The sequence below is a fragment of the Gobio gobio genome, assembly GCF_949357685.1.
Source record: "Gobio gobio genome assembly, chromosome: 1".
NCBI lineage: Eukaryota > Metazoa > Chordata > Actinopteri > Cypriniformes > Gobionidae > Gobio > Gobio gobio.
In genome coordinates this window covers 17,030,078-17,043,594 of record NC_137097.1, presented here as the reverse complement: position 1 = coordinate 17,043,594, position 13,517 = coordinate 17,030,078, and the positions used below count along the sequence as shown (strand labels likewise).

Sequence of the window (13,517 nt, the reverse complement as noted above, 5' to 3'; positions counted from 1 at the left end):
CTCTAGTTCAGTCTCAGTAACACTCAACACTAGCACTACACACTAATAATGAACACTAGAGTGTGATAAAGCTCAGTTTCTCCATCATCTCTACTCTCCAGAGACTGAACTCATGTTTATATGATGAACTGAGTCTCTATCAGCTCTAGTTCAGTCTCAGTAACACTCAACACTAGCACTACACACTAATAATGAACACTAGAGAGTGTGATAAAGCTCAGTTTCTCTCATCATCTCTACTCTCCAGAGACTGAACTCATGTTTATATGATGAACTGAGTCTCTATCAGCTCTAGTTCAGTCTCAGTAACACTCAACACTAGCACTACACACTAATAATGAACACTAGAGAGTGTGATAAAGCTCAGTTTCTCCATCATCTCTACTCTCCAGAGACTGAACTCATGTTTATATGATGAACTGAGTCTCTATCAGCTCTAGTTCAGTCTCAGTCACACTCAACACTAGCACTACACACTAATAATGAACACTAGAGAGTGTGATAAAGCTCAGTTTCTCTCATCATCTCTACTCTCCAGAGACTGAACTCATGTTTATATGATGAACTGAGTCTCTATCAGCTCTAGTTCAGTCTCAGTAACACTCAACACTAGCACTACACACTAATAATGAACACTAGAGAGTGTGATAAAGCTCAGTTTCTCCATCATCTCTACTCTCCAGAGACTGAACTCATGTTTATATGATGAACTGAGTCTCTATCAGCTCTAGTTCAGTCTCAGTCACACTCAACACTAGCACTACACACTAATAATGAACACTAGAGAGTGTGATAAAGCTCAGTTTCTCCATCATCTCTACTCTCCAGAGACTGAACTCATGTTTATATGATGAACTGAGTCTCTATCAGCTCTAGTTCAGTCTCAGTCACACTCAACACTAGCACTACACACTAATAATGAACACTAGAGAGTGTGATAAAGCTCAGTTTCTCCATCATCTCTACTCTCCAGAGACTGAACTCATGTTTATATGATGAACTGAGTCTCTATCAGCTCTAATTCAGTCTCAGTAACACTCAACACTAGCACTACACACTAATAATGAACACTAGAGAGTGTGATAAAGCTCAGTTTCTCTCATCATCTCTACTCTCCAGAGACTGAACTCATGTTTATATGATGAACTGAGTCTCTATCAGCTCTAGTTCAGTCTCAGTAACACTCAACACTAGCACTACACACTAATAATGAACACTAGAGTGTGATAAAGCTCAGTTTCTCCATCATCTCTACTCTCCAGAGACTGAACTCATGTTTATATGATGAACTGAGTCTCTATCAGCTCTAGTTCAGTCTCAGTAACACTCAACACTAGCACTACACACTAATAATGAACACTAGAGTGTGATAAAGCTCAGTTTCTCTCATCATCTCTACTCTCCAGAGACTGAACTCATGTTTATATGATGAACTGAGTCTCTATCAGCTCTAGTTCAGTCTCAGTCACACTCAACACTACACACTAATAATGAACACTAGAGAGTGTGATAAAGCTCAGTTTCTCTCATCATCTCTACTCTCCAGAGACTGAACTCATGTTTATATGATGAACTGAGTCTCTATCAGCTCTAGTTCAGTCTCAGTAACACTCAACACTAGCACTACACACTAATAATGAACACTAGAGAGTGTGATAAAGCTCAGTTTCTCTCATCTCTACTCTCCAGAGACTGAACTCATGTTTATATGATGAACTGAGTCTCTATCAGCTCTAGTTCAGTCTCAGTAACACTCAACACTAGCACTACACACTAATAATGAACACTAGAGAGTGTGATAAAGCTCAGTTTATCTCATCATCTCTACTCTCCAGAGACTGAACTCATGTTTATATGATGAACTGAGTCTCTATCAGCTCTAATTCAGTCTCAGTAACACTCAACACTAGCACTACACACTAATAATGAACACTAGAGAGTGTGATAAAGCTCAGTTTCTCTCATCATCTCTACTCTCCAGAGACTGAACTCATGTTTATATGATGAACTGAGTCTCTATCAGCTCTAGTTCAGTCTCAGTAACACTCAACACTAGCACTACACACTAATAATGAACACTAGAGTGTGATAAAGCTCAGTTTCTCCATCATCTCTACTCTCCAGAGACTGAACTCATGTTTATATGATGAACTGAGTCTCTATCAGCTCTAGTTCAGTCTCAGTAACACTCAACACTAGCACTACACACTAATAATGAACACTAGAGTGTGATAAAGCTCAGTTTCTCTCATCATCTCTACTCTCCAGAGACTGAACTCATGTTTATATGATGAACTGAGTCTCTATCAGCTCTAGTTCAGTCTCAGTCACACTCAACACTACACACTAATAATGAACACTAGAGAGTGTGATAAAGCTCAGTTTCTCTCATCATCTCTACTCTCCAGAGACTGAACTCATGTTTATATGATGAACTGAGTCTCTATCAGCTCTAGTTCAGTCTCAGTAACACTCAACACTAGCACTACACACTAATAATGAACACTAGAGAGTGTGATAAAGCTCAGTTTCTCTCATCTCTACTCTCCAGAGACTGAACTCATGTTTATATGATGAACTGAGTCTCTATCAGCTCTAGTTCAGTCTCAGTAACACTCAACACTAGCACTACACACTAATAATGAACACTAGAGAGTGTGATAAAGCTCAGTTTATCTCATCATCTCTACTCTCCAGAGACTGAACTCATGTTTATATGATGAACTGAGTCTCTATCAGCTCTAGTTCAGTCTCAGTAACACTCAACACTAGCACTACACACTAATAATGAACACTAGAGAGTGTGATAAAGCTCAGTTTCTCCATCATCTCTACTCTCCAGAGACTGAACTCATGTTTATATGATGAACTGAGTCTCTATCAGCTCTAGTTCAGTCTCAGTCACACTCAACACTAGCACTACACACTAATAATGAACACTAGAGAGTGTGATAAAGCTCAGTTTCTCCATCATCTCTACTCTCCAGAGACTGAACTCATGTTTATATGATGAACTGAGTCTCTATCAGCTCTAGTTCAGTCTCAGTAACACTCAACACTAGCACTACACACTAATAATGAACACTAGAGAGTGTGATAAAGCTCAGTTTCTCTCATCATCTCTACTCTCCAGAGACTGAACTCATGTTTATATGATGAACTGAGTCTCTATCAGCTCTAGTTCAGTCTCAGTCACACTCAACACTAGCACTACACACTAATAATGAACACTAGAGAGTGTGATAAAGCTCAGTTTCTCCATCATCTCTACTCTCCAGAGACTGAACTCATGTTTATATGATGAACTGAGTCTCTATCAGCTCTAGTTCAGTCTCAGTCACACTCAACACTAGCACTACACACTAATAATGAACACTAGAGAGTGTGATAAAGCTCAGTTTCTCTCATCATCTCTACTCTCCAGAGACTGAACTCATGTTTATATGATGAACTGAGTCTCTATCAGCTCTAGTTCAGTCTCTGTCACACTCAACACTAGCACTACACACTAATAATGAACACTAGAGAGTGTGATAAAGCTCAGTTTCTCCATCATCTCTACTCTCCAGAGACTGAACTCATGTTTATATGATGAACTGAGTCTCTATCAGCTCTAGTTCAGTCTCAGTAACACTAAACACTAGCACTACACACTAATAATGAACACTAGAGAGTGTGATAAAGCTCAGTTTCTCCATCATCTCTACTCTCCAGAGACTGAACTCATGTTTATATGATGAACTGAGTCTCTATCAGCTCTAGTTCAGTCTCAGTAACACTAAACACTAGCACTACACACTAATAATGAACACTAGAGAGTGTGATAAAGCTCAGTTTCTCCATCATCTCTACTCTCCAGAGACTGAACTCATGTTTATATGATGAACTGAGTCTCTATCAGCTCTAGTTCAGTCTCAGTAACACTCAACACTAGCACTACACACTAATAATGAACACTAGAGAGTGTGATAAAGCTCAGTTTCTCTCATCATCTCTACTCTCCAGAGACTGAACTCGTGTTTATATGATGAACTGAGTCTCTATCAGCTCTAGTTCAGTCTCAGTAACACTCAACACTAGCACTACACACTAATAATGAACACTAGAGAGTGTGATAAAGCTCAGTTTCTCCATCATCTCTACTCTCCAGAGACTGAACTCATGTTTATATGATGAACTGAGTCTCTATCAGCTCTAGTTCAGTCTCAGTCACACTCAACACTAGCACTACACACTAATAATGAACACTAGAGAGTGTGATAAAGCTCAGTTTCTCCATCATCTCTACTCTCCAGAGACTGAACTCATGTTTATATGATGAACTGAGTCTCTATCAGCTCTAGTTCAGTCTCAGTAACACTCAACACTAGCACTACACACTAATAATGAACACTAGAGAGTGTGATAAAGCTCAGTTTCTCTCATCATCTCTACTCTCCAGAGACTGAACTCATGTTTATATGATGAACTGAGTCTCTATCAGCTCTAGTTCAGTCTCAGTAACACTCAACACTAGCACTACACACTAATAATGAACACTAGAGAGTGTGATAAAGCTCAGTTTCTCCATCATCTCTACTCTCCAGAGACTGAACTCATGTTTATATGATGAACTGAGTCTCTATCAGCTCTAGTTCAGTCTCAGTAACACTCAACACTAGCACTACACACTAATAATGAACACTAGAGAGTGTGATAAAGCTCAGTTTCTCTCATCATCTCTACTCTCCAGAGACTGAACTCATGTTTATATGATGAACTGAGTCTCTATCAGCTCTAGTTCAGTCTCAGTCACACTCAACACTAGCACTACACACTAATAATGAACACTAGAGAGTGTGATAAAGCTCAGTTTCTCCATCATCTCTACTCTCCAGAGACTGAACTCATGTTTATATGATGAACTGAGTCTCTATCAGCTCTAGTTCAGTCTCAGTCACACTCAACACTAGCACTACACACTAATAATGAACACTAGAGAGTGTGATAAAGCTCAGTTTCTCTCATCATCTCTACTCTCCAGAGACTGAACTCATGTTTATATGATGAACTGAGTCTCTATCAGCTCTAGTTCAGTCTCAGTCACACTCAACACTAGCACTACACACTAATAATGAACACTAGAGTGTGATAAAGCTCAGTTTCTCTCATCATCTCTACTCTCCAGAGACTGAACTCATGTTTATATGATGAACTGAGTCTCTATCAGCTCTAATTCAGTCTCAGTAACACTCAACACTAGCACTACACACTAATAATGAACACTAGAGAGTTTCATACACGTGCTCAGTTTCTACTCGTGAGTTTATTCTGTTACTTTACTCACACAACGCTGATAAATGTTAGATAAAGCAATGCAATGTTACATTTAATAATAAGTAATTCAATCTGCGTTGCTTGTAAAACTTTGAAGATGGTTTCTATAGTTTTAAACACTTTAAACACTTTAAACACAAACCTTTCTCCAGCAGAATCGCAACACATGCAGGAGCGCGGCGCAGCCTTATGACGTCACATCACCACACCAAAATAAAAGTCCCGTTCACACACTCCAGTCTACAATCACAGAAGTGCACAAATACAAATAGTACAAGAGATGGCAGAAATTCAGAGTTGAATGTATTGGTGACATACATATTTAAATACATGTTGTTCAATGATGTGCTGAAAATATTAGGAAACTAAAGACTGAGAGACTTTGTCTAAAAGTTAAAACTGTTTTGTTTAGGGGAATAAATTATTTGTATAATATATAAGTACATATAAAGTTCATTTGAGTTTAAAAATACCTGAAAATAACCTAATTATGATTGATGATTTTAAGATGTAGACTATAAGATTCTACATCTAAATATATAGATCTACATCTAGATATTCTCAATGATAAATATATTATTATATAATAAATATAATATAAAATCTCAATTTTTGAGTGACAGGAAAGAGAAGACATTGTTGAATAAAGTCATTATTTTTGTTTATTTGTTTGTGCATGAGAAGTATTCTCATCGCTTCATAACATGAAGGTTGAACCACTCGAGTCACATGGACTATTTTAATGACATTTTTACTACCATTCTGGGAAATTAAACTGTTCATTAAAGTTGTCTATGGAGAGGTCAGTGAGCTCATAATTTAAAATATCATAATTTATGTTCTGAAGATGAACGAAGGTCTGATGGGTTTAGAACAACACGAGAGAGAGGAATTCATGACAGAATTTACATTTTGGGGTGAACTAACCCTTTGACGTCTGCATTGCTCAAATGAGTAAAGAAGGTATGGTCTTTATGATCAGTGTAAAGAAAACCTGATCTTCAATAAGTCTCGGTAGGTTTGTTATTAACTTTAATATCAGTGAACAACATGTTACCTACTGTAGTTAAATTAATTTGTTTATAGAGCAATGTCTTTGTACTATATTTTATATTTATAAATAGCATCAGCCCCAGTATATTGTGTGTCATACATTAACTTTTCAAAACAGAAGAGTCGAGACTAGAGACTGTGGAATATTTATGTTAATGATAAGTTGTAAAAGACTGCCGGTTTCTGTTTGCCCTAACACAACATTATATTTGGATATAGCCAGTTGTGAAACATCAGGCTGGTCCTAAGGGATATGGCCAGTTTTCAGTTGTTATCAAGTTCTTAAAAATAAAAATAAATGTGAAAAAACATTGTAAAAAGGTCTTTTTCTGAAGAACACAAGGTATTCAATGTAACCATTTAACCTTAGATCACTCCTTCACAAACATGTTCTCTGCGCAACTGTTTACTACATTTAGTAAATAAAATCAGCTCATAATTTGGACTTAAGAGTAATATTTTAATTACCATTTTGCATTATATACTGTTACATTCTCTATGGCCATTAGGTTACTTCACATGAAAAAGAATGAATGAACATCCAGACAGTAAGTGGCGATGTGCAATATACTAACTCAAAAGAACACCACCTCATACAGAACAATTAACCTAAGGGCTCAGCTGCCATTAACATGACGAAGGACAAGAAATTCAAGACACAGATTAGGTATTTATTCTAAACAACACAACAGATGAGTAATACACCATCTGTACACAACAACTCAGCAAACTTGTACTTACAACATGCAGTAGACAGCACGATAAACCTGGTCTATCCACAGGCCAAATGGTAAATGCTGGTAAGGATCAGGTCAGAGTCCTGCACGGGTGCGGGTACCCGACGGGTGACCCGTGAATATTGCTGAAACGGGTGAAAAACATCTGACTGTGTCGGATACGGGTGCGGGTCGGACAAGGGAGAAACACGGGTCTAAACACGGGTTTTAAACAGTCACGTGCAAACGAATATAGGCCTATATATAACAATATATGTATGTATATTGTAGATGGGTTCCTAAAAATATGCATTTACAAAAATATGCCTTGCCTGTATTTCAAGTTGATAAAATAATTTCAAATCCATATCAGTTTATTTGTGGCCGCGCGCGCGCCCTCCCAGAAGAATCACAACCGCGCGTGCGATCTGCCTGCACTGCAGTCGTCGAGATGGATCATGAGAAGTTGAAGAAAAGATAGCCGCAAATGTGGAAGTTCATCGCTGAGGAAGCACGCAGATAACTGCGGTAACAAAACCAAGCACAAGCTGTTCTATCGAACAGTATTTTTGTTATGTTTCCTGAGTTTGGTCTCTTAATAACACTGTCTTAGTAAATTAAGCCACGTTAAGCGTTTTCTTATAATGGTTTTCTATGGGAGGAAAACGCTTAACGTGTAATTAAACGCGTTGCGTTCATTTTCTGGGCTCATCTGATTTTTTTGTACATAGTATACGTTATTAGTATTATGTTTACTGAGTTTGGTCTCTTAATAGGGCTTGGGTGCCGCGTTGCATTCAGGGACGTGGCGGCCATGTTGATGGCCTCGTGAATGTAAACATACAGAGGAGTCCTCACTCCATCGAATGAGCAGAAGCAGAGTTGGGAGAATGGATGTGAAATTTACTGGGATGCGTTAAATCGGGAAGCCAGGGACCGGTATATGGACAAAATCGGAACTATTAACTGTTTGGATCCATATGAAATGTGCAGTTCACAAATGTATGGGTTCAGGAGCTGCAGATCACGAAGCCTATGTAACCTTTTACCTTGAAGCATTCCAACTGCACTGCAGCGTTCTGTGTTCTCAGGTTGCACTACTTGCAAATAAACACTGAAAAACATCTGAGTGTGTGACACTTCTTGCTTTAGCACATTATACTGTTATTGCTTCTTGTTTATAAGACACATGCATTTAAATTAAGTATATTTATTGTGACGATTGTGGGTATGAATACAACAGACACTTATGGCTGTATTTAATGCACATTTATTTCAGCACAACACTAGGGCTCATGTTTGTCAGAGCACAACATACAGATCGAGGAATGTCATGTCTTCATCCTTGCATGGCAACACCATGTGAATCTGTACTTTATCTGACAAAATAGTGTACTTGTTGCGGACGGATCCAATCACCCTTTCCACGTGAATTCCATCTCTTGCATCCAGCTGACAGCGTCCTTTTGTGAAAGCCGACGACCCTTTGTTACTTGGTCTCCGTGGTTACGCCTCCAAGCAGGAAAGCGGTGGAAAGTTAATCCATTTTCGGCCTTTTTCCCATGGCGATAATGTGTTGCGCTGTTACACCCTACAATGCAGCAACAGTTTACCATGGTTGAAATAATAATGCCAAATGAATCAAATTAAGACACGACTGAGAGGGAGTACGTCTATAAACAGTGCGCAGGAATCCGAGTAGCTGTAAAGGAGGCTATCAACATGAAGGCCACGCCAAGTAATGACGTCACGACGCCCAACAGAGCATCTATAACAGTGTCTTACCTACATTAAGCCACATTAAGCATTTTTCAAGCGTTTAGAATGTCCCGGCTGAAGTTGTCCTTGTGTTAATGGTCGTGTAATAACTTCTGTATGCTGGCAATAAACATTTTTGTAAGTGTGTCTATAATGTGATATGCTAAACAGATTTTATTGTGGGTGCGGGTCAGGTCTCGGTTCTATTTTAAGGAGGTCGGGTCGGGTGCAGATTTTATTTAGTGGGGTCGGATGCGGTTTTAAGCACTGCGGTTGTGGGTTTACAAAATCGGACCCGTGCAGGACTCTGGATCAGGTTATAATGAAACGATAATTACAGACAGGTGATCTTAATTACAGTTTAGAAGAGCGCTGTGTGTGTACGTGCGCTTTCATATGCTTCAACTTGTTTTGACAATATATTTCAAGACTAAATGTCCTCACTTATATTGTTACAAATTGAAAACTTATTAACACGTTGATCAGTAAGCTTATTATCGGAAAAACGATTATTTATTTAAATGTATTGCTCATGTTTGTGATAAATTTAGGGGAAGATCTTGGGTAAGAAATATCATTAGCTGATATAAAATAAATGGAAATCTATTCAGGTTCTCACTAAAGTCTGAATTCTCACATACGCCTATGCAAGTGTCAGCGTACAGTGCGTGCGCGAGACGTGAATTTAGTCATCAGAAAAGTATCTTTTGTTGAATGTGTAAATATGTGCTGTGTGCTGGCGATAGATTTCTCAACAAAAAAAAAAACTTTACAAAACACTATAGGCTATATATATGTGTGTGTGTGTGCGTGAGAGAGAGAGAGAGAGAGAGAGAGAGAGAGAGAGAGAGAAAAAAAGAGTTTAAACGGCATCTGTTCATCTGTTTCACCGTTTATTTCACTCGATCTGCTTCCAGTGAATGGCATGACAGTTGTGAATCCACCATATTCTTTGTAAATACTATTGTTGTATCACAGAATGTGGTTTTAAGACTTTATAGACAAAAATGTAGTTATTAGACCTAAATATGTGAGCCATATCATAAACATAGTGCCTTTTTTATTTTATACAGTTTGTAGAAGTTTTCTGACATTACGCTCCAAGCCATCATTTGCCCTTCAGCACTCACAGAGAACAGTTACATCAACAAGTTCAGGACATTTGACATAGGCTCTTAATGATTAAACAATATTTACATTTGATATACTATATAATTGAACGCATTTGTTGGTGTATATTGTATAATTTATCATTGTAACCTTATTAAAGTACATTTTCGATATATACTGTATTTATTTTGGACTGATAGTTGTGGTAAGTTAAATAATGATTTGAGAGTCAGTGGTAATATCATTCCCCCAATTTCACAGACAATACTTAAGCCATATTATTAGGCTAATTCTGCTCACTAATATTGTCCTTTTTAAAACTTTTTGTTGTGTGTGTAAGCCTATTTAATTGAGTTAACACAAGCATTTTTAAAATGAGGTAAGCCAGTGAGTTGTACTCTGCTACCACCTGCTGGTTAAAATAGTAATTGCTAGTAGTAAATACTTACTAATATAGTTCTCTTATTCACATTTAGACTTTATAAAATAACTATTCTGACATTTACAATCATTTTTTGTCAAAATTAATCACGTCATTTCCTTTCAAATATTACTTTGGACAACATATGCAACATATATACCTCAAAATTTTCTTAAGAAGGAATTTGCTGAAAATATTTGTAGCCATCATATATTTAAAAAACTGAATCTACAAGAAAATGTGTGTGTTTAAAAACATAATAAACAATGTTTTATTAAAATGTAACCAAATAGCTTTAAAAATATACTACATATTACAACGTAAACATGGTTTATTAGGACATTTCCTGTGTCCCATTAACCAAATAGCTTTAAGGGGTTTGTGTGTGTGTGTGTGTGTGTGTGTGTGTGTGTGTGTGTGTGTGTGTGTGTGTGTGTGTGTGTGTGTGTGTGTGTGTGTATGTGTGTGTGGCCACCAACTGGCAGCAGGAAGTGTGTCACTTTCAAAAATGCTTTAAATCACTGTCTAGTTTTCACCCGGATTACTTCAAACTTCATCAGTATAATGACAAAACATGGCAGATACAGACATATGAATGGATTCCTGATATTTTAAAATGTGTCAAAGTTTAATAATCTTTTTGGCTCTCTGTGTGCCCTCCCCTCTATCAACAAAAGATGGCAGTGTTGTGTTATTTTTGAAACTCTCTCTGTGTGTGTGTGTGTGTGTGTGTGTGTGTGTGTGTGTGTGTGTGTGTGTGTGTGTGTGTGTGTGTGTGCTTATGCGATTTATGAGGACACAAATTTGTATTTTAATTTGGGTATTACACTGGTATTACAACATAATCATGGTTTACTTGTCCTGTTGATTTTTGGCAATCTAGGGTGTGGCCTGTGTCCCACCCACCACCTTACAGGACACACCCTAGTCCTAACTTGCGAGAGCGATTCGAGAGCAGCCGCTAATACAGCCGGTGCAGATTCTCCAGAGCAGCTGCACGGACTCTGATGACGACACAGCTGTTCCACGATTGGCCAGATTCACCGCATGACAGCGATCACGTGTGTTTCGTGTTTATTCAGACACCTTCAGCTCAACTAATGCTCACAAATCTGTTTTTTATAACAGTAAAACCTCCGTTCATGTAGTCTCGATGTTATATTGTCATGTTTATCAAAATAAAACTGATAAAAAAGTAGACCTCACTTCATTGATAGTGTAGGCTTATATGTTGAACTTTATTCTTGTACAAACACACGCTTTATTAAGCAGTACAAGTATTACATGACAATAATGTCTCTGAAACAACTGTCCATTGCCAAATATTGCATTTATTTCACTTCAGCTGATAAAATATACAAACACAGCGCAAGCGTCACTGCGGGAAGCAGCAAGTGTCCGACTGCATGTCTCCGTTTGCAGATCCTCCCCGCCTACACGCGGCTACTCTCGCTGATCAGTTGCATCCGGCCGCAGCTGATGTCGAACACACCTGTTGACTTGGGGTGAACAGCCCTCTCTTCCGAAATAGCCAGCAAGTCCCGCCCAGAGTGCTGCACCAGAGATAGGAGCCAATACGACAAAAAGGCCAATTCATCACAGATTTCGTATTTTAAAATAATTATATTTGGGTATTAGTTTTGCTTTGTCATTTGAACGTGTATTTGACTGTTTCATTATATATGTAACTATATTTCAGATATTCAAATATTTTTAAAAAATTTTATTTTTAAATTGTAATTTTTTCACCCTTTTTTTGCATAGTGAAATAAAACCTATATACTAAGATGTAGTTTGTGAGCTTGTCAACTACACTGTAAAAACTAATTAGTTCAGTTTACTTAATTAAATTGTGCAAACTTGTTGCCTTAATTCAATTAAGTAAGCATTACTTAATTGCATTAAGTTGTTCTTACTTAAACCGTTTAAGTTTTGTCAACTTAATTCTATCTGGGATCTGAGGAAGTGTACTCCCAGAGTGCATTGTGGCATGAATAAATTAATTGCTTCGTTTTACTATGTTTGCCTTTATTTTACTATTTGTCTTTTGTCAGTATAACCCCAATAATGACAGCAAGTAAAATAGTAAAGTCGTATTAATAATAAAAAAAAAAAAGAAAAAAAAAAAAAATCCTTGTTACCATTGTTGTGTTTTGCATGCTGAATGTTGAAGTGTGTGTGTGACACACTCGAGCATGGTCAAATGATATTGTGACAAACATAGAGGGATTATATCAAATCAATTAAAAGGTTATGCCATAAATATTAGCAAAAAAAATGTTAAAAGGTCATTATTTGACATGAAAAATAGTTATGTTCTATATCATTAATGGACAAATATTACATTTTTATTACATTATATATATATATATATATATATATATATATATATATTACTTCCCTTGTTTTGAAATCACTTTCTTGTTGCATTGCTGCATTAATAGGAAGTTAATTACTATAATATGAATGAAGTTCCAAGTGTCCAACCAAAGGGAACACTAGTCACAATTATGGTGAGAAGAAGTGGAGGAAATGAGTGATAAGTCTAGAAAAAATTGCCCCGCCTCAAAAACACTTTGCCCGTCCGCCCGTCCACCCGCTTGTTTTTTTGCTTTGCCAAAATGGTACTCAAACCAGTCAAGTAATGTTTACTTGAGTTTTCTAAGTAACGAAGGCATAGCATGCAAATAGTTCAGATTACTTACTTGTTTTAAGTAAGGTCAACAAATTATTGGACATTAAGTAAAGTTTACTAAAAAAGTCTTAGTAAGAACAACTGTTGGATTTTACAGTGTAAATACTTTGACCAAGTTTGGTGTTTTCCTCTTCCCAATGTAACATGATCCTCATATGACTAAATATTTCTTGTGTTTAATGTGTGAAAATATGAATATGAGATATATTCACCTGTTGAGCTGTTCTCCATAGTTGCTACAGTAGGAGACAGTGCTCTAGTGTTCATGGTGAAAGCAGATGTCCAGTGTTTGGCTGCTGATCGTGTGAAAGTCTTCGCTGCTGCTGCTGCTGACTTTTATTTTCTTTTTTCTCTGTTATGTATAGTATTTCCATAGCAGCATAGTCCATCCATAAAGTTTGCCTTATACTGACCAACAAATGTGAAATTGATCTACAATACACACAAG

At 37.3% G+C, this 13,517-nt stretch overlaps 1 protein-coding gene across 1 annotated transcript in view; it reads right to left on the bottom strand.

Annotated features, from left to right (window-relative positions):
- LOC307131244 (uncharacterized protein) overlaps nucleotides 1–5,526 on the bottom strand; it is a 29,074-nt gene extending 23,548 nt beyond the window's left edge. Inside the window, exon 1 of the mRNA XM_079824800.1 lies at nucleotides 5,459–5,526. The gene's annotated coding sequence lies outside the window, so the exon portion shown is untranslated. The remainder of the gene's footprint in view (nucleotides 1–5,458) is intronic.
- Nucleotides 5,527–13,517: the final 7,991 nt, after the last annotated feature.